Source organism: Nerophis ophidion, linkage group LG29, assembly GCF_033978795.1.
Source record: "Nerophis ophidion isolate RoL-2023_Sa linkage group LG29, RoL_Noph_v1.0, whole genome shotgun sequence".
Taxonomy (NCBI): domain Eukaryota; kingdom Metazoa; phylum Chordata; class Actinopteri; order Syngnathiformes; family Syngnathidae; genus Nerophis; species Nerophis ophidion.
Window position 1 is genome coordinate 10,776,513 of NC_084639.1, and position 20,610 is coordinate 10,797,122.

At 36.7% G+C, this 20,610-nt stretch overlaps 1 protein-coding gene across 6 annotated transcripts in view; it reads right to left on the bottom strand.

The window, feature by feature from the left end:
- The window catches only part of LOC133546053 (phospholipid-transporting ATPase IA-like), a 441,030-nt gene that overhangs the window by 251,652 nt on the left and 168,768 nt on the right, over window positions 1–20,610 (bottom strand). The window lies entirely within an intron of this gene.

Sequence of the window (20,610 nt, forward strand, 5' to 3'; positions counted from 1 at the left end):
TTCTGCTGACAGCCATAATGCAAATATTTTTTTTATCAGACACAAGCAAAGACACTGAAAAGGTGTGTTAATAACATAGCTAAAAGTTACTACTTTTTCCTACGCTCTGTACCCTGTGGCTTATAAAACGGTGCAGCTAATTTATGGATTTTTCTTTGCAGACGGCCATAATGCAAATAGTTTTTACTAAACACAAGCAAATACACTGAAAATGTGTGTTAATAACATAACTAAAAGCTAACACTTTTTCCTACGCTCTGTACCCTCCGGCCTTTAAAACGGTGCAGCTAACTTATGGATTTTTTCTGCTGACGGCCATAATGCAATTAGTTTTTAATAAACACAAGCAAAGACACTGAAAAGGTGTGTTAATAACATAGCTAAAAGCTACTACTTATTCCTATGCTCTCTACCCTACGGCTTATAAAACGATGCGGGTAATTTCTGGATTTTTCTTTGCTGACAGCCATAATGGAAATATATTTTTTTTTATCAAACAAGCAAAGACACTGAAAAGGTGTGTTAACAACATATCTAAAAGCTAATACTTTTTCCTACGCTCTGTACCATGCGGCTTATAAAACAGTGCTGCTAATTTATGGATTTTTCTTTGCCGACGGCCATTATGCAAATAGTTTTTATTAAACACAAGCAAAGACACTGAAAATGTGTGTTAATAACATGGATAAAAGCTACTACTTTTTCATACGCTCTGTACCCTGTGTCTTATAAAACGGTGCGGTTAGTTTATGGATTTTTCTTTGCTGACGGCCATAATGCAAATATTTTTTCTTAAACACAAGCAAAAACACTGAAACGGTGTGTTAATAACATAGCTAAAAGCTAACACTTTTTCCTACGCTCTCTACCCTGTGTCTTATAAAACGGTGCTGCTAATTTATGGATTTTTCTTTGCCGACGGCCATAATGCAAATAGCTTTTATTAAACACAAGAAAAGACACTGAAAAGGTGTGTTAATAACATAGCTAAAAGCTAACACTTTTTCCTACGCTCTCTACCCTGTGTCTTATAAAACGGTGCTGCTAATTTATGGATTTTTCTTTGCCGACGGCCATAATGCAAATAGTTTTTACTAAACACAAGAAAAGACACTGAAAAGGTGTGTTAATAACATAGCTAAAAGCTACTACTTTTTCCTACGCTTTGTACCCTGCGGCTTATAAAACGGTGCAGCTAATTTATGGATTTTTCTTTGCTGACGGCCATTATGTAAATATTTTTTTATCAAACACAAGCAAAGACACTGAAAAAGGTGTGTTAATAACATAGCTAAAAGCTACTACTTTTTCCTACGCTCTGTACCCTGTGGCTTATAAAACGGTATGGCAAATTTATGGATTTTTTTTTGCTGAAGGGCATAATGGAAATATTTTTTTTTATCAAACACAAGCAAAGACACTGAAAAGTTATGTTGATAACATAGCTAAAAGCTATTACTTTTTCCTACGCTCTCTACCCTACGGCTTATAAAACTATGCGGCTAATTTATGGATTTTTCTTTGCTGACGGCCATAATGGAAATATTTTTTTTTTTTTATCAAACACAAGCAAAGACACTGAAAAGGTGTGTTAACAACATAGCTAAAAGCTAATACTTTTTCCTACGCTCTGTACCATGCGGCTTATAAAACAGTGCTGCTAATTTATGGATTTTTCTTTGCCGACGGCCATAATGCAAATAGTTTTTATTAAACACAAGCAAAGACGCTGAAAATGTGTGTTAATAACATGGATAAAAGCTATTACTTTTTCCTACGCTCTGTACCCTACGGCTTATAAAACGGTGCGGCTAATTTATGGATTTTTTCTTTGTTGACGGCCATAATGCAAATCGTTTTTCTTAAACACAAGCAAAAACACTGAAAAGGTGTGCTAATAACATAGGTAAAAGCTACTACTTTTTCATACGCTCTGTACCCTGTGTCTTATAAAACGATGCGGCTAATTTATGGATTTTTCTTTGCCTACGGCCATAATGTAAATATTTTTTTATCAAACACAAGCAAAGACACTGAAAAAGGTCTGTTAATAACATAGCGAAAAGCTACTACTTTTTCCTACACTCTGGACCCTGCGGCTTATAAAACCGTACGGCAAATTTATGGATTTCTTTTTGCAGAAGGCCATAATGGAATCTTTTTTTTTTTTTTTATCAAACACAAGCAAAGACACTGAAAAGTTATGTTAATAACATAGCTAAAAGCTAAAACTTTTTCCTACGCTCTGTACCCTGCGGCTTATAAAACGGTGCTGCTAATTTATGGATTTTTCTTTGCCGACGGCCATAATGCAAATAGTTTTTATTAAACACAAGCAAAGACACTGAAAATGTGTGTTAATAACATGGATAAAAGCTACTACTTTTTCCTACGCTCTGTACCCTACGGCTTATAAAACGGTGCGGCTAATTTATGGATTTTTTCTTTGTTGACGGCCATAATGCAAATCGTTTTTCTTAAACACAAGCAAAAACACTGAAAAGGTGTGCTAATAACATAGGTAAAAGCTACTACTTTTTCATACGCTCTGTACCCTGTGTCTTATAAAACGATGCGGCTAATTTATGGATTTTTCTTTGCCTACGGCCATAATGTAAATATTTTTTTATCAAACACAAGCAAAGACACTGAAAAAGGTCTGTTAATAACATAGCGAAAAGCTACTACTTTTGCCTACGCTCTGTACCCTGCGGCTTATAAAACCGTACGGCAAATTTATGGATTTCTTTTTGCAGAAGGCCATAATGGATTTTTTTTTTTTTTTTTATCAAACACAAGCAAAGACACTGAAAAGTTATGTTAATAACATAGCTAAAAGCTAAAACTTTTTCCTACGCTCTGTACCCTGCGGCTTATAAAACGGTGCTGCTAATTTATGGATTTTTCTTTGCCGACGGCCATAATGCAGATAGTATTTATTAAACACAAGAAAAGACACTGAAAAGTTATGTTAATAACATAGCTAAAAGCTAAAACTTTTTCCTACGCTCTGTACCCTGCGGCTTATAAAACGGTGCTGCTAATTTATGGATTTTTCTTTGCCGACGGCCATAATGCAAATAGTTTTTATTAAACACAAGAAAAGACACTGAAAAGGTGTGTTAATAACATAGCTAAAAGCTACTACTTATTCCTACGCTCTGGACCCTGCGGCTTATAAAACGATGCGGCTAATTTATGGATTTTTCTTTGCTGACGGCCATAATAGCAATATTTATTTTATCAAACACAAGCAAAGACACTGAAAAGGTGTGTTAATAACATAGCTAAAAGATACTACTTTTTCCTACGCTCTCTACCCTACGGCTTATAAAACGATGCGGCTAATTTATGGATTTTTCTTTGCTGACAGCCATAATGGAAATATTTATTTGATCAAACACAAGCAAAGACACTGAAAAGGTGTGTTAATAACATAGCTAAAAGCTAATACTTTTTCCTACGCTCTGTACCCTGCGGCTTATAAAACGATGCGGCTAATTTATGGATTTTTCTTTGCTGACGGCCATAATAGCAATATTTATTTTATCAAACACAAGCAAAGACACTGAAAAGGTGTGTTAATAACATAGCTAAAAGATACTACTTTTTCCTACGCTCTGTACCCTACGGCTTATAAAACGATGCGGCTAATTTATGGATTTTTCTTTGCTGACAGCCATAATGGAAATATTTATTTGATCAAACACAAGCAAAGACACTGAAAAGGTGTGTTAACAACATAGCCAAAAGCTAATACTTTTTCCTACACGCTCTGTACCTTGCGGCTTATAAAACGGTGCGGCTAATTTATGGATTTTTCTTTGCTGACGGCCATAATGGAAATATTTTTTAATCAAACACAAGCAAAGACACTGAAAAGGTGTGTTAATAACATAGCTAAAAGCTAATACTTTTTCCTACGCTCTGTACCATGCGGCGTATAAAACAGTGCTGCTAATTTATGGATTTTTCTTTGCCGACGGCCATAATGCAAATAGTTTTTATTAAACACAAGCAAAGACACTGAAAAGGTGTGTTAATAACATAGCTAAAAGCTACTACTTTTTCCTACGCTCTGTACCCTACGGCTTATAAAACGGTGCGGCTAATTTATGGATTTTTTCTTTGTTGACAGCCATAATGCAAATCGTTTTTCTTAAACACAAGCAAAAACACTGAAAAGGTGTGTTAACATAGGTAAAAGCTACTACTTTTTCATACGCTCTGTACCCTGTGTCTTATAAAACGGTGCGGCTAGTTTATGGATTTTTCTTTGCTGACGGCCATAATGGAAATATTTTTTTATCAAACACAAGCAAAGACACTGAAAAAGGTCTGTTAATAACATAGCTAAAAGCTACTACTTTTGCCTACGCTCTGGACCCTGCGGCTTTTAAAACGGTGCGGCTAATTTATGGATTTTTCTTTGCTGACGGCCATAATGGAAATATTTTTTTTTTTTATCAAACACAAGTAAAGACACTAAAATGTTATGTTAATAACATAGCTAAAAGCTAATACTTTTTTCCTACGCTCTGTACCCTGCGGCTTATAAAACGGTGCTGCTAATTTATGGATTTTTCTTTGCCGACGGCCATAATGCAAATAGTTTTTATTAAACACAAGCAAAGACACTGAAAAAGTGTGTTAATAACATAGCTAAAAGCTACTACTTTTTCCTACGCTTTGTACCCTATGGCTTATAAAACGATGCGGCTAATTTATGGATTTTTCTTTGCTGACAGCCATAATGGAAATATTTATTTTATCAAACACAAGCAAAGACACTGAAAAGGTGTGTTAATAACATAGCTAAAAGATAACACTTTTTCCTACGCTCTCTACCCTGCGGCTTATAAAAAGGTGCGGCAAATTTATGGATTTTTCTTTGCTGACGGCCATAATGCAAATGTTTTTTATTAAACACAAGCCACTGAAAAGGTGTGTTATTGTTCGTGCTATGGCGCTATCTTTTGGACGAGTTTGCTCACTGCAGGTAGCGCTAGGTGAATGCCTACAGCAGGGGTGTCAAACTCCTTTTAGATGGGGGGGGACACATGGAGAAGACAACTTTAGATTGTTTGGTTAAAAATAGGACAAACACATTCTGAAATTGTACAAATCATAATGTTGGGGTTTTTTACACTTACATGTTGCGGTTAATAGTATTCTATCTTTATTTTTCGGAATAAATTATGTCATAATGTTCATCAGTCAACTCATTGACCCCCATAATGCAATTTTTTTTATCAAACACAAGCAAAGACACTGAAAAGGTGTGTAAATAACATAGATAAAAGCTAGTACTTTTTCCTACGCTCTGTACCCTGCGGCTTAGAAAACAGTGCGGCTAATTTATGGATTTTTCTTTGCCGACAGCCATAATGCAAATAGTTTTAATCAAACACAAGCAAAGGCACTAAATATGTATTATCTTATCACAGTCACTTTTTATTTTTTCTAACTAGTCGGCAAGATGTTCAATTCTCGCGGCGTTCCCAGATTGCAAATGAAACCACGCCCCACTCCCTCCAAAAGTATCACAATTTAGCCCTTGAAAATGTAAGCTGTTTAAATATATACCTTGAAGTGGTCACCGATATTTTTTTCCCAAAGACGATCAAAAATAAACTTCATAAACATTGTATAGATTCACCCGGTCACAACAATAGGTACACCTGCACAAAAAAATAGCTTCCTTTCCTACGCTGTCCATTTGTATTATCTGGACCACAAGGAAGTGTTTTAAATGTAAATTAGCTATAGGAGTTGGCTCGACCTGCAAAAATATTGTGCAAAATTGATGTTTAGTAAATATAAAGAATGTTGGATTAAAATATAGAGGCTTGGAACTTCAAACAATGAGCCTTTGGGCAATCAATAAAAACGTTTAAAGTAAATATGTGTTCCTGGTGTTTCCAAAGCCAAAATGATGAGAAACAAACTATATTTTGGACCTTGAAAAAGTATGAAATTACTGTATTGCGTTTTTGCAACTGCTACACCCGAGCATGATAGTCCTGCCATAATAATAATAGTCCAGTACAACGTGACTGCCAGAGGTGGGTAGAGTAGCCAGAAATTGTACTCAAGTAAAAGTAAGGAGTAGTCACCCAAATATTTATTTGAGTAAAAGTAAAAAGTATGTTGTGAAAAAACTACTCAAGTACTGAGTAACTGATGAGTAACCTGTTCCTTTAATGATGACGGCAACAAGTAATGGACACAAACATGAAAATAGCAATGAACAAATTCAGAGCCAGGAATATCTCTTAAGCAACTAAAACAATAATAATAATATTTATTAAATAATATATATTTGGTTTTACACTGTATTGAAAAAAAAAATGTTTACCTTTGCAACCTCATTATATTATTGGCTAAGTTTTATATTCATATATGTAAGTTTCTCAATAGCCGACCTGTTTTTTGTGCCTTTAAAAAAGATTCAGAACTCTACATTAAAACACTCTACCTAGAACAACCAAAGAGCTGTGAAAACCATGATGCTGTGTTCCAAATTTAAGTTATTTACTGAGATAGAGTGAGCCTATGGCTTTGCTCTTTGTTTATAATATATATATATATATATATATATATATATATATATTTTTTCCTTTCTATTTTAATTACTTTTAATTTACAACTCCCCGGCGCTGTTTTGTATGGTTTTTATACTATTGTATACTGTTTTTGTATTTACTTTCAACTGTTTGTAAATGAAGAAATTTACAAATAAAGGTTTATAGACAAAATTTAAAAAAAAAAGTGTGCAGTTAATCATGTGACCGCCTGGCTCTGTTTGATTGGTGAAACGGAGTCAAACGTCACCAGTGACTACATTTGATTGGTGAAACGGAGTCAAACGTCACCAGTGTCTACATTTGATTGGTGAAACACAGTCAAACGTCACTAGTGACCGCATTTGATTGGTGAAACGGAGTTAAACGTCACTAGTGACTGCATTTGATTGGTGAAACGGAGTCAAACGTCACCAGTGACTGCATTTGATTGGTGAAACTGAGTCAAACAACACCAGTGACTGCATTTGATTGGTGAAATGGAGTCAAACGTCTCCAGTGACTGCATTTGATTGGTGAAACGGAGTCAAACGTCACCAGTGACTGCATTTGATTGGTGAAACGGAATCAAACGTCACCAGTGACTGCATTGGATTGGTAAAACGGAGTCAAACGTCACCAGTGACTGCATTTGATTGGTGTTACGGAATCAAACGTCACCAGTGACTGCATTGGATTGGTGAAATGGAGTCAAACGTCACCAGTGACTGCATTTGATTGGTGAAACGGAGTCAAAGGTCACCAGTGACTGCATTTGATTGGTGAAACGGAGTTAAACGTCACCAGTGACTGCCTTTGATTGGTGAAACGGAGTCAAACGCCACCAGTGACTGCATTTGATTGGTGAAACGGAGTCAAACGTCACCAGTGACTGCATTTGATTGGTGAAACGGAGTCAAAATTCACCAGTGACTGCATTTGATTGGTGAAACTGAGTCAAATGTCACCAATGACTGCATTTGAATGGTTAAACGGAGTCAAACGTCACCAGTGACTGCATTTGATTGGTGAAACGGAATCAAACGTCACCAGTGACTGCATTGGATTGGTAAAACGGAGTCAAACGTCACCAGTGACTGCATTTGATTGGGGAAACGGAATCAAACGTCACCAGTGACTGCATTGGATTGGTAAAACGGAGTCAAACGTCACCAGTGACTGCATTTGATTGGTGAAACGGAATCAAACGTCACCAGTGACTGCATTGGATTGGTGAAACGGAGTCAAACGTCACCAGTGACTGCATTTGATTGGTGAAACTGAGTCAAATGTCACCAATGACTGCATTTGAACGGTTAAACGGAGTCAAACGTCTACAGTGCCTGCGTTTGAATGGTGAAAGGGAGTCAAACATCACCAGTGACTGCATTTGATTGGTGAATTGGGAGTCAAACATCACTGGTGACTGCATTGGATTGGTGAAACGGAGTCAAATGTCACCAGTGACTGCAATTGATTGGTGAAACGGAGTCAAACCTCACCAGTGACTACATTTGATTGGTGAAACTGAGTCAAACGTCACCAGTGACTGCATTTGATTGGTGAAACGGAGTCAAACGTCACCAATGACTGCATTTGATTGGTGAAACTGGGTCAAACGCCACCAGTGACTGCATTTGATTGGTGAAACGCAGGCATGTGATAGATCCTACTTTGAAGGTCTCTTTGACAAACCAAAACAAACCTAAGTGTGCATTAACAGATCGATAAAAATCAGTAGCGAGCTGAATGTAGATAAATGGAGCGGTGTAAAAGTAGCGTTTCTTCTCTATAAATATAGTCAAGTAAAAGTATGTTGCATTAAAACTACTCTTAGAAGTACAATTTATCCCAAAAGTTACTCAAGTAATGGAGTAAATGTAGCGCATTACTACCCACCTCTGGTGACCGCACGAGTAAAAATGTGTTATTTAAATGTGCTCTCCCCTGAAATGTAACGTTGGGGAGCGTTCACTCCGTTAAGCAACATCTCTCCTTAAGATTTGGACTCCATTCCAGTGGAAATAATTAATGTCTCCACCCTCGGGGATGACTTTATTAATTACAGCAGCGCTTCATTTGTGGAGAGGAACACGTGCAGGCAGTTGTGTCAGTGCTTTGTGTGTGTGTGTGTGAGTGTGTGTGTGTGTGTGTGTGTGTCACCCCATTACGAGTCACGACTATGCATGCTTGCATGTTTGTGCACTTGTGATAAAAACGTTCTTGTGTTTCCCTTGGAAAAAAAATAAAAAACTCGAAGCCCCCCCCCCCATCAACACATTTTTACTTTTAATGCACGGAAGTCAAACAGCGGTTTGTTTATTCCGCATGAAGACACACGCGAGCTATTTAGCGGCAACGCACTACTGACTTCAAAAAAGGATATCGGGACAGCATTTTGAGATGTGTCGTTCTAATGGAAAATGGGATACATATAAAATCTACAAAAGTTGATACGTTGTGTAAATGGTGGATAAAAACAGAATACAACGATTTGGAAATCCTTTTCAACTTATATGCAATTAAATAGACTGCAAATACAAGATATTTAACGTTGAAACAGGAAAACCGGTATTTTTTTGCAAATATTAGCTCATTTGGAATTTGAAGCCTGCAACATGTTTCAAAAAGCAGGCACAGGTGGCAAAAAGGACTGAGAAAGTTGAGGAATGCTCATCAAACACTTATTAGGACAGTTTAAGAACAACATTTCTCAACGAGCTATTGCAAGGAATTTAGGGATTTCACCATCTACGGTTGAAACTTTTATTAGTAGATTGTATAGTTCAGTACATAGTCCATACAATTGACCACTAAATGGTAACACCCGAATACGTTTTTCAACTTGTTTAAGTCGGGGTCCATGTTAGTCAATTCATGGTAATTCACAGTCCGTATTATCGTCATAGGATTCAGGGAATCTGGAGAAATCACTGCACGTAAGTGATGATATTATGGACGTTGGAGCCCTCAGGCGGTACTGCACCAAAAAGCGACAGTGTGTAAAGGATATCACCACATGGGCTCAGAAACACTTCAGAAAACCACTGTCAGTCACTATAGTTGGTCTCTAAGTGTAAGTTAAAACTACTATGCAAATCTCAAGCCATTTATCAACAACACCCAGAAACGCCGGCTTGGCTGGGCCCAAGCTCATCTAAGATGGACTGATGCAAAGTGGAAACGTGTTCTGTGGTCTAATGAGTCCACATTTCAAATTGTTTTTGGAAACTGTGGACGTCGTGTCCTCTGGAACAAAGAGTAAAAGAACCATCCGGATTGTTCTAGGTGCAAAGTTCAAAAGCCAGCATCTGTGATGGTATGGGGGTGTACTAATGCCCAAGGCATGGGTAACTTACACATCTATGAAGACACCATTAACGCTGCAAGGTACATACAGGTTTTGGAACAAAATAATTTTCCATCCAAGCAACGTTTTCATGGACACCCCTGCTTATCGCAGCAAGTCAATGCCGAGCCACGAGTGACAACAGCGTGGCTTTATAGTAAAAGATTGCAGGTACTAGACTGGCCTGCCTGTAGTCCAGACCTGTCTCCCATTGAAAATGTGTGGCGTAATATGAAGCCTAAAATACCACAACGGAGACCCCGGACTGTTGAACAACTTAAGTTGTACATCAAGCAAGAATGGGAAGAATTCCTTCTGTATTTCTTCAAAAAATGGTCTCCTCAGTTCCCAAACATTTACTGAGTGTTGTTAAAAGGAAAGGCCATGTAACGCAGTGGTAAAAATGCCCCTGTGCCAACTTTTTTGCAACGTGTTGCTGCCATTAAATTCTAAGTTAATGATTATTTGCAGAAAAAATGTAGTTGCTGACTTTGAACATTAAATATCTTGTCTTTGCAGTCTATTCAATTGAAAATAAGTTGAAAAGGATTTGCAAATTACTAAAATTATTATTACATCTGTGATGGGATGGATGCTAAAGTGCCACATGGCTAAAATATGTCAACTTTTTTCCAGCACCCCTAACACAGAATATATCCATAATTTGCTATTTATGTAGCCTGTATTCACTCAAATATAAAACAGGTTGGTAGAGTGGCCGTGTCAGCAACTTGAGGGTTGCAGGTTCGATTCCCGCTTCCGCCATCCTAGTCACTGCCGTTGTGTCCTTGGGCAAGCCACTTTAACCACCTACTCCCAGTGCCACCCACACTTAGATATTGGGTTTTATTACGTAAAGCGCTTTGAGTCACTAGAGAAACGCGCTATATAAATTGAATTCACTCACTTCACTAACTTGTCTGTTGAGTGGCAAAAGTAGTAGTGTGCTCATGGATAACGTTTGAGGCGGGAACAATGACGAGTGCCATTAAAAAAATTAACTTTTATGCAGACATCAATGTAGCCGAGACTCATTAAAATCCGTGTTTGCCCTCTCTTGCTGTGGAGCACACATTCACGATCATTAAAGTTCAATTAGATTAATTAAAAAGCGAGGATCAAGCAAAGACGGACTGAAGTATGTCGGACGGAGCGTTTGTCCCCGATGGCCGACAGACTTGACCTCGTTGGCTCGCTTTAGATGAGTAGCCAACAGAAAGCAACTCCTGTAAGTCAGTGGCCAGAAAGGATTTAAAGAGCAAGTGTATTTTATTTGTGGCGGGCCGCCACGAATATATTTGGACCGCTACACATATATGAACACATTATAAAGCACAAACAGCAAGGCATGTTGCGTGTGATCGACTAAGACTGCATAACGAGCGCTAAAGTGGCGCAGACGGCCTTATTTCGATCAGGTTTTTGTGCCTACTGCCGGCCGTGGCCATGGAAACACTCATTTCCCGTCACGTTCATGTTCGCATGCTCTCCAGCATGTGTTGTTTTGCGTCGCGGAACAAGAAGCAAACTTTTTCGCAATCTAGAATACAAAAACAATTTTTTGCACGCTGACGATGGACTGCAATGTTGCGATGGTTGCAGATGCAAAAAAATGCTTCTTGCAAAATGTTTTTTACATATTACAAAAACAGTGAAGTTGGCATGTTGCGTAAATGGCAAATAAAAACTAAAAATAATGATTTGCAAATTCTTTTCAACCTATATTCAATTGACTAGACTGCAAAGACAAGATATTTAATGTTCCAACTGGGAAAATTATTTTATTTGCAAATAATCATTGCAAAAAAGTTGGCACAGGGGCATTTTTACCACTGTGTTACATGACCTTTCCTTTTAACAACACTCAGTAAGCGTGTGGGAACTGAGGAGAGCAATTTTGTTCAAGCTTTTCAAGTACAATTCCTTCCCATTCTTGCTTGATGTACAGCTTAAGTTGTTCAACAGTCCGGGGTCTCTGTTGTGGTATTTTAGGCTTCATATTGCGCCACACATTTTCAATGGGAGACAGGTCTGGACTACAGGCAGGCCAGCCTAGTACCCGCACTCTTTTACTATGAAGCCACACTGTTGAAACACATGGCTTGGCATTGACTTGCGAAATAAGCAGGGGCGTCCATGATAACATTCTTTGGATGGCAACGTACGTTGCTCCAAAACCTGTACGTACCTTTCAGCATTAATGGTGCCTTCACAGATGTGTAAGTGACCCATGCTTTGGGCACTAATGCACCCCCATACCATCACAGATGCTGGCTTTTCAACTTTGCACCTAGAACAATCCGGATGGTTCTTTTCCTCTTTGTTCCATAGGATACAACGTCCGAAGTTTCCAAAAACAATTAGAAATGTGGACTCATCAGACCACAGAACACTTTTCCACTTTGCATCAGTCCATCTTAGATGAGCTCAGGCCCAACTGGGTGTTGTTGATAAATGGCTTTCGCTTTGCATAGTAGAGTTTTAACCTGTACTTACAGATGTAGCGACCAACTCTACTTACTGACAGTGGGTTTCTGAAGTGTTCCTAAATCCAAGTGGTGATATCCTTTACACACTGATGTCGGTTTTTGATGCAGTACCGCCTGAGGGATCGAAGCCGCTTACGTGAAGTAATTTCTCTAGATTCTCTGAAACTTTTGATGATATTACGGACCGTGGATGGTGAAATCCCTAAATTGCTTGCAATAGCTGGTTGAGAAATGTTGTTCTTAAACAATTTGCTCATGCATTTATTTGCTCTATCCTTGTTTGTGAATGACCAAGCATTTCATGGAAACTGCTTTTATTTTTATACCCAATCATGGCACCCACCTGTTCGCCTGCAGGATGTTCCAAATAAGTGTTTGATGAGCATTCCTCAACTTTCTCAGTCTTTTTTGCTACTTGTGCCGGCTTTTTGAAACATTTTGCAGGCATCAAATTCCAAATGAGCTAATATTTGCAAACAAATACCGTTTTCCAGTTTGCACATTAAATACATTTGCAGTCTATTCAACTGAATATAAGTTGAAAAGGATTAATAAATCATTGTATTCTGTTTTTATTTACCATTTACACAATGTGCCAATTTCACTGCTTTTGTGTTTTGTAAATAAAACTCTGCTTAGAGCCGATTCACTATTCCACCCATAAAACCCAATAAATAACCATATAAAAAGCACCAACAATACTCCATTTACAATAGGTGACTTAAATATTAACCAAGTATTAGTGATATTATTATTTTAAATGCCAACGCAGACAAACTAATAATAGCGGCGCCGTGATCACCAGTTTATGTTGCTATGTTTACATCATCCAGTGGTCTGCTGCTTCCTCGCTTCCTTGCTCCCTGTATGTTTATTTTAGATCATAAATCATGCATCTCACCCGAAAATTACAAGGCTGAGAATATAATCCGACAAGTTGGTACACTTTGATAGCCATTTAGGACATGAAACTGGCAAGGACGACAAGAAAAGACGCTGTCGAGCAGTCGGCATCCTAATGATAGCAGACCTTGTACAGTAGGGGTCACCAACGCGGTGCCTGCGGGCACCAGGTAGCCCGCTGGCCTGTTCTAAAAATAGCTTAAATAGCAGCACTTACCAGTGAGCTGCTTCTATTTTTTAAATTTTATTTATTTACCAGCTAGCTGGTCTCGCTTTGCTCGACATTTTTATTTCTAAGAGAGACAAAACTCAAATAAAATTTGAAAATCCATGAAAATACTTTAAAGACTTGGTCTTCACTTGTTTAAATAAATTCATTTATTTTTATTACTTTGCTTCTTATAACTTTCAGAAAGACAACTTTAGAGAAAAATACAAATTTAAAAATGACTGTAGGATTTTTAGACACATATACCTTTTTACCTTTAAATTCTTTCCTCTTCTTTCCTGACAATTTAAATCAATGTTCAAGTACATTTATTTTTTTTATTGTAAAGAATAATAAAAACATTTCAATTTAATTCTTCATTTTAGCTTCTGTTTTTTCGACAAAGAATATTTCTGAAATATTTCTTCAAACGTATAATGATTAAAATAAAAAACAAATATTCTGGCAAATCTAGAAAATCCGTAAAATCAAATTTAAATCTTATTTCAAAGTCTTTTGAATTTCTTTTAAAATTTTTGTTCTGGAAAATCTAGAAGAAATAATGATTTGTCTTAGTTAGAAATATAGCTTGGTCCAATTTGTTATATATTCTAACAAAGTGCAGATTGGATTTTAACCTATTTAAAACATGTCATCAAAATTCTAAAATTAATCTTAATCAGGAAAAATTACTAATGATGTTCCATAAATAATTTTTTTATTTTTTTCCAAAAGATTCAAATTAGCTAGTTTTTGTCTTCTTTTTTTCAGTTGAATTTTGAATTTTAAAGAGTTAAAATTGAAGATAAACTATGTTTAAAAATGGTATTTTCATTTTTTTTTCGTGTTTTCTCCTCTTTTAAACCCTTCATATAAGTGTTTTTTCATCATTTATTCTCTACAAAAAAAAAGGAAAAGGAAAAAAAATATACAACGGAATGACAGACAGAAATACCCATTTTTTTATATATATAGATTTATTTATTAAAGGTAAATTGAGCAAATTGGCTATTTCTGGCAATTTATTTAAGTGTGTATCAAACTGGTAGCCCTTGGCATTAATCAGTACCCAAGAAGTAGCTCTTGGTTTCAAAAAGGTCGGTGACCCCTTGTTTACATGTATAACTTTCTCCGACTTTCTAAGACGTGATTTATGCCACTTCTTTTTCTGTCTCATTTTGTCCACCAAAGTTATAACGTTGTGCATATTGCACAAAGCTGAGTTTTGTTGATGTTATTGACTTGTGTCGAGTGCTAATCAGACATATTTGGTCACTGCATGACTGTAAGCTAGTCGATGCTAACATGCTATTTAGGCTAGCTGTATGTACATATTGCATCATTATGCCTCATTTGTAGCTATATTTGAGCTCATTTAGTTTCTTTTAAGTCCTCATAATTCAATTTATATCTCATGACACACTATCTGCATGTAATATGGCTTTTAATTTTTTGCAGCTCCAGACATGTTTGTTTTTGTATTTTTGGTCCAATATGGCTCTTTCAACATTTTGGGTTGCCGACCCCTGGTGTAGTGGAAGGAAAACATGACAGTATTTTATTACCAAGCAGTTTTGCTCAAGCAGTGGTAAAATTCATACGGAGGATTTGTATCAACCTTTTGACACAATGGACACACCGGGCTGCATTTTAAGTGTCTGAATAAGAGCTTTTTTAATCTCTAAATATTGCGTCATTGTCAGATTTTGTTTATGGCCCCATTTCGGTCATTAATATTGCTCGTGTAAAATGCCAGGAACCGACTGGAGCCTAGTGTGAATAGTAATGTAAGTCCATTGTCCGCCGGTTCGAAGTTTGCAGTGTGTGAAGGTGACTATGTTGGGGTTATTTCATGACTGGAGCGCTTTCTTGATTTTAAAAAACATATTTAGAAAGTAGGGTTGTACGGTGTACCGGTTTTAGTATAAAACTGTGATACTAATGAATCATATTTGGTACTATACCGCCGCAATGTAAACAAACGCCATTGGTGGATCTACACTTAAAGGCCTACTGAAACCCACTACTACCGACCACGCAGTCTGATAGTTTATATATCAATGATGAAATATTAACATTGCAACACATGCCAATACGGCCTTTTTAGTTTACTAAATTACAATTTTAAATTTCCCGCGGAGTTTCCTGTTAAAAACGTTGCGGAATGATACGCGTGTTTGTGACGTCTCGGGTTGTAGCAGACATATTAGCCCAGCACCAGTCTTTTCATCGCATAATTACACAGTAATTTGGACATCTGTGTTGCTGAATCTTTTGCAATTTGTTCAATTAACAATGGAGACGTCAAAGAAGAATGCTGTTGGTGGAAACCGGTGGATTGCAGCTGTCTTTAGCACCGAGACACAGCCGGTGCTTCTTTGTTTGTTGTGAAGCTTTAACACAGAGCGGTCAAGCGAACATGAGCAAGTTTTTGGATGGGAAAATTGTGATATTAAATCGGCTCTTACCGGAGACTTCGGTGGATTATGGGACCTCCTCCTGCAGCTCAAAAAGGCAGCTGTGATCTTGGCTCCTCGGCTTCTCTCAAAGACACTGACGTTCACCGCAGCCATCCGACTTTCAGGTATGACTTTACAATCTCACTAAAGCACTACAAAAACAATAAGCAAATAAGGGATCTTCCAGAATTATCCTAGCAAATGTGTCTAATTACATCTGAAACGTCGCCTGGAGCCGTCGCCTTTTCTTTTTTTTTCTAGTCCTTCACCCTAAACGTCCTCATCCACGAATCTTTCATCCTCACTCAAATTAATGGGGAAATTGTCGCTTTCTCGGTCCGAATAGCTCTAGCTATTGCTGGTTATGATTATAAACAATGTGAGGATGTGAGGAGCCCTACAACCCGTGACGTCACGCGCACATTGTCTGCTACTTTCGGTAAAGGCAAGACTTTTTTTATTAGCGACCAAAAGTTGCAAATTTTATCATCGATGATCTCTACTAAATCCTTTCAGCAAAAATATGGCAATATCGCAAAATGATCAAGTATGACACATAGAATGGACCTGCTATCCCCGTTTGAATAAGAAAAAATTTCAGTAGGCCTTTAACACTCACTGTAATGATGCCAAGTACAGGAGCGTATCTAGTCGATACTACTACCATTACATCGATATTTTTTGGCATCACAAAATCTTTCGTTTTTTTAAAATCTATATTGCAGCTTGATTTAATAACAAAATAACAATACTGGTACAAAAAACAGAAAACAAACCGAATGGATGAGGTGCCGAGCGCACGGAAAGCTAAGGCTGACACTTAGCACATAACGTGGTACTTAGCAGGGGCTAGAAGACAAGAATAAACTTGCGTGGCAGTCGCGTGATGCAAAAATAAAGAAGCCAGACCGACCAAACAGCAAAGGCAGGCTTAAATAATAATGTCAGTGATGACAAACAGGTGTGCGTAGGAGCACAAGCGGTAGGTGAAAGTAATAAGTAGCTATGGTAACAAACTCAGAGGTGCATAAACAGGAACTAAACCGAGTCCAAGACTAACAAAAAAACACAAGTGACCCGAAAAACCCAAACAGAATATGATCCGCACATCGGATCATAACAGTTGCGTTATCTACAAAGATACAAATGATTGCTATTGCGACATCCAGTGGACAAATTTAGAACAGTTGTTTCTTTCATTCAAACATTTTGGGTTAGTTTTTATACTTAGCAAACTCATCTCGCGGGCCGGATCTGGCCCTGGGGCCGTACATTTGACACCCCTGGGCTAGACAATTAACCGATTTTTGATTCCGATTTAAATTATGTCCGCGCACAATCATGAAAATATGAAAAGCTGTTGGGGGAAATGATTAATGGGCAAATTCCGTAGCTTGTAACGGTGAAACAGATGAAGAGTGAACGAATGAGTGACAAAAAGCGCACGTCTACTAAAAGTTTGGCATGTTACCATGGTTACTCCTGGTCTGATGCGGAGCTAATGTTAGCAAGCTTTAGATGTCGCAAATGTTTCAGCATGAAGGAGAAAGGAATGTTTGGCCGCACTTTGCTTTTTAAAAATCTCTGTGGCTTGTGCAGCCCTTTGAGACGCTCGTGATATAGGGCTATATAAATAAACTTTGATTTATTGATTGGTTGATATTATGTTTATAAACTCAGTAAATATGTCCCTGGACACATGAGGACTTTGAATATTGATTGATTGAAACTTTTATTAGTAGATTGGACAGTACAGTACATACAATTGGCCACTAAATGGTAACACCCGAATACATTTTTCAACTTGTTTAAGTCGCGGTCCACGTTATTCAATTCATGGTATATGACCAATGACCAATATATGACCAATGTATGATCCTGTAACTACTTGGCATCGGATTGATACCAAAAATTGTGGTATCATCCAAAACTAAAATAAAGTATCAAACAACAGACGCATAAGTGATTATGACATTTTAACAGAAGTGTATGTAAAACATGTTAAAAGAGAAAGTAAGCAGATATTGATAGTAAATGAACAAGTAGATTAATAATCAATTTTCTACTGCTTGTCCTTAAGAATATTGACAAAATAATAGGTAGATAAATGACACAATATGTTACTGCATATGTCAGCAGCTAAATTAGGAGCCTTTGTATGTTTACTTACTAATAAAAGACAAGTTTTCTTGTATGTTAACTATTTTATTTAAGGACAAACTTGCATTAAGAAACATTTGTTTAATGTATACTAATATTTTTTGTTAAGATAAAGCCAATAATACCATTTTATTGCGGTTCCCGTGATTTAGAAAAGTATCAAAAAGTATCAAAATACATTTTGGTACCGGTACCAAAATATTGGTATCGGGACAACACTATTAGAATGTCGTAAACAGATTTGTTATGCTACAGTCAAGAAAACATTAAATTTATAATAAATAATCCCCACTTTGCGAAAATTAACATACCACTGCCATGTCCGGAACCAATTAAGCGATCAACGAGAGTTTACTGTATTTTAGTCAAACGTGCGCATAACAGAAATCTACAATAAAAATGCTGTTTGGTATGTTTATAGTTACATCTTAGGAAATGTGAGTGTAAAGTATGTAAAGTATTGTCCATCCATTCATTTTCTACCGCTTGTCCCTTTTGGGGTCGCTGGAGCCTATCTCAGCTGCAATCGAGCGGAAGGCGGGGTACACCCTGGACAAGTCGCCACCTCATCACAGGGCCAATACAGATAGACAGACAACATTCACACACTACGGCATCACAGAAAGATCCTGAGCTCGGGATTGAACTAAGGACAACTCAGGATCTTCGTATTACGAGGCACATGCACTAACCCCTGTGCCACCGTGCTGCTTGTAAAGTATTGTATTTACTACAAATAATCCTGCATGCCAATAAACACAGACGACATGGACGACTACAATTCAGTTTAATCCAATATGTTCAATAAACATTTGTTTAAATTCCAGATAAAATCCAAAGTTCAAAGTAAAAAAAAATGTTTGATAGATCCAAGACGAAAGAAAAATGTTCAAAGTCTCCTACCATAGTGAAGCGCATTCAAATGATGCTTTGGCAATAATTGAAAATGTAAAAAAAATAATAAATAGGCAAAAACTATGATAACACTGGAACTCTTTAGACAAGGTGTCACCAACGTGGTGCCCGCGGAAACCAGGTAGCCCGTAAGGACCAGATGAGTCGCCCGCTGGCCTGTTCTAAAAATAGCTCAAATAGCAGCACTTACCAGTGAGCTGCCTCTATTTTTTAAATTGTATTTATTTATTAGCAAGCTGATCTCGCTTTGCTCGACATTTTTAATTCTAAGAGAGACAAAACTCGAACAGAATTTAAAAATCCAAGAAAATATTTTAAACACTTGGTCTTAACTTCTTTAAATAAATTCATTTATTTTTTATAACTTTCAGGAAGACAATTTTAGAGAAAAAAATACAACCGTAAAAATCATTTTAGGATTTTTAAACATATACATTTCTTACCTTTTAAATTCCATCCATCCATCCATTTTCTACCGCTTATTCCCTTTCGGGGTCACGGGGGGCGCTGGCGCCTATCCCAGCTACAATCGGGCGGAAGGCAGGGTATTCCTTCCTCTTCTTTCCTGACAATTTAAATCAATGTTCAAGTATTTTTTTAATTTTTTATTGTAAAGATTAAAAAATATATTTTAATTTAATTCTTCATTTTAGCTCCTGTTTTTTCGACGAACAATATTTGTGAAATATTTCTTCAAACTTTTTATGATTAAAATTCAAAAAAAATTATTCTGGCAAATCTAGAAAACCTGTAGAATCAAATTTAAATCTTATTTCAAAGTCTTTTGAATTTCTTTAAAAAATTTTGTTCTGGAAAATCTAGAAGAAATAATGATTTGTCTTTGTTAGAAATATAGCTTGTTACAATTTGTTATATATTCTAACAACGTGCCGATTGGATTTTAACCTATTTAAAACATGTCATCAAAATTTTAAAAATAATCTGAATCAGGAAAAATTACTAATGTTTCCTAATTTTTTTTTTTTCAAAAAGATTCGAATTAGCTAGTTTTTTTCTTTTTTTTTTCGTTTGAATTTTGAATTTTAAAGAGTCAAAATTGAAGATAAAACTATGTTTCAAAATTGTACTTTCCTTTTTTTTTGTGTTTTCTCCTCTTTTAAACCTTTCAATTAAGTGTTTTTTTTCATAATTTATTCTCTACAAAAAACCTTCCGAAAAAGGAAAAAAAACGTATGACGGAATGACGGACGGAAATTTTTTTTTTTAATATTTAACTGTTTCTATATATATTTATTGTGAGAAATCATTAAGATGATCAGTATTTCCACAAAGATAAATATCATTAATTATTATTAATAACAGAGTTAAAGGTAAATTGAGCAAATTGGCTATTTCTGGCAATTTATTTAAGTGTGTATCAAACTGGTAGCCCTTCGCATTAATCAGCACCCAAGAAGTAGCTCTTGGTTTCAAAAAGGTTGGTGACTCCTGCTTTAGACACTATATCTTCAGGAGAAAGGTTCGGCTATAGGATATAAATTGTAATATTACTGTTGTTATAGAAATACAGCTGTAAATCTGTCACATTCGCAGCGATGCTAAA